Below are 2,203 nucleotides of genomic sequence, written 5' to 3'. Positions count from 1 at the left end.
TTTTTTAAGAAACTTAGCTATTTTATAATTTTGATGTTGTTTAATATAAAATAATAAAGGTAATTATATTTATAAAATTAAAAAAAATGGTATTTATAAGATTTAAAAGATAACACCGAATATTGATTTTGTTGGAAAAAATAGGTTGTTTATTTGACAATATTTTATAGTATTAAAATGAGAAATATCTAACTTGCCGAATTCAGAAGATAGATTTGTGATTCAAACAAAAAAGATCTCAGTGTAATAAAGACTTTAAAAATGACTTTTAATTTGTCTCGTAAACACCGTAATAATAATATTTAGCACCAAAGTTAGTGCAGACCTTTGACCGAGGAAACGGCATCTTTGTTGCTTGCCCCTTTGCTCCTTCCAAAGATGTTTATATTTATTTGGCGTAGACCTATTAATTTTAATACTAAATTACAATTAATTAAACACAAACATTAGAAAAATATCAGTTGAAAAAAAAAAATGATTCTATCGTAATTCTCTAGAACATAATTTTTTATTAAAAAAAATGCAATTAATTATTTAGAGCGGTGGAAGCATGTTGAGAAATAAGAAATTACATGAAATGATTATAGAAAGTATGGTGTTGCGTCATCCTAAGCACCCATTAGATCTACACAAAGCCTAGCACACACCTCATCACCCTGCAATGCTTCAAAGAAAAATCTCTCACTCTCAGGTTTTAGATCTCAGTTCTTCTTCAATCCCAAACAACAAAAACTCCTACAAATAACCTAAGTTTATAAAAACCAAGTTCAGTTGATTTCTGAATTCTAATTTACCATATATGTGCCCTATTTGAGGTAGATAAGAAATTAAAGTTGAAAGCAGCAGTAGCATGAAGAGGTTGAAACCCCATTATTAATTGTAGCTGACAAAAAAAGAGAGGAGATTTGTATGTACAGTTGACTCCAAGAACAAGTTCATGTCCAACAAAAGGATCTCATACAAAGAGAAGAGAGAGAGAAAGATAGAGGAAGAAGAGAAGAAGAAAAGAAAGAGAGAAGAAGAGAAGATATTTTTTGTGATAGCAGAAAGCAGATTTAGTGGTGTTTCATGAATCACTGTACTCATGCCAGCATATGAGCATTATGACACAGCGTCTCATGATGTAGAAACGAGCCCTTTGTTCTTTGACCAACCTTGCACACTTTCTAGCAAAAGCACACTTCCTCTGAGTGGAGGAATTGTTGATGAGAGGGGAAGTGGTGGAGGTAGAAGAACCTTCTTTCTTTGAGACCTTACAGTTCTCAGGAGTATTGAAGTACAAAGTGGTGGTGGTGGTTGCACTACATGGGGATGCAGAAGTGGAAGAAGCCATGGTGGAGAGAAGAGAAGAGAAGAGAAGGAAATTGTTGACTTGAATGAGTGGGTGGGAAGATGAGTTTAGTGAGAGTTGAATGAGTGAGGAGTGAGTGAGTGAGTGAGTGAGTGAAGGGAGAAGAGAAGAAGGGAGAGAGGGTGAATATTTATAAGGGGTTTGTTAGATTGGGAAAACAAGTAGCAGAGCAGATGGTATGTGTGTGGCACTGGGTATCACCTGGGCCTTCCTTTCCCAACACTGGCCCACCATAAATTTAAATATATCACCACTCTAATAACTCCCATCTTCTTCTAAATTAATACAACAAAATCATCAATTTTTTTTACTTCTTTATTTATTTCTTTACTTCTCAACTCTAACATAATTTTAGATAGAGAATTTATGTTTGTTAAATTTTTTAAAATAGGTTAGCAAAATATGGATAATTATCTTAATTTAAACAAGATTTAACAATTAAGGTTATGATTGATTTATCTTGTTCTTGATGTTGGTTGAGGTTATTCACAACCTTTTGTTATTGAGGTTATAATTAATTATTTAAATTGATATTCATTAAAGTTATTTTTTTGAACATTATTAGTTAATGTTTATGTTTACTACAAAATGTTATTGATGTAAACAATTTAACCAACATTAACAAAAAAAAATCATTCAACACTATAAAAATCAACAACTTTAAAAATTGATATTGATAGTATGGATCAAGAAAATGTACAAACATTTATTAAGAAATAGTAGTAAAATATTACAATTGAAATAGAGAAATAACCTTCACTTTTATTGAATAAATAATTTTGAATAATATTAATTGAGAAAAAAACTTCTATCAATTTGGTTTGTTATATTGATTAAGAAAACGTATAAAAA

General features: G+C 30.6%; 1 pseudogene across 1 annotated transcript; it reads right to left on the bottom strand.

The window, feature by feature from the left end:
* Window positions 1–848: 848 nt before the first annotated feature.
* On the bottom strand, window positions 849–1,455 carry LOC150029693 (small polypeptide DEVIL 11 pseudogene; annotated as a pseudogene). Its single transcript, XR_016519492.1, has one exon. The product of XR_016519492.1 is annotated as a small polypeptide DEVIL 11 pseudogene (transcript).
* Between the last annotated feature and the right edge of the window lie 748 nt (window positions 1,456–2,203).

Source organism: Phaseolus vulgaris, chromosome 1 (genome assembly GCF_051622355.1).
Source record: "Phaseolus vulgaris cultivar YP4 chromosome 1, ASM5162235v1, whole genome shotgun sequence".
NCBI classification, from domain to species: Eukaryota; Viridiplantae; Streptophyta; class Magnoliopsida; order Fabales; family Fabaceae; genus Phaseolus; species Phaseolus vulgaris.
The sequence above is the reverse complement of the archived record's forward strand: the minus strand, read 5'-3'. Positions and strand labels throughout refer to the sequence as shown.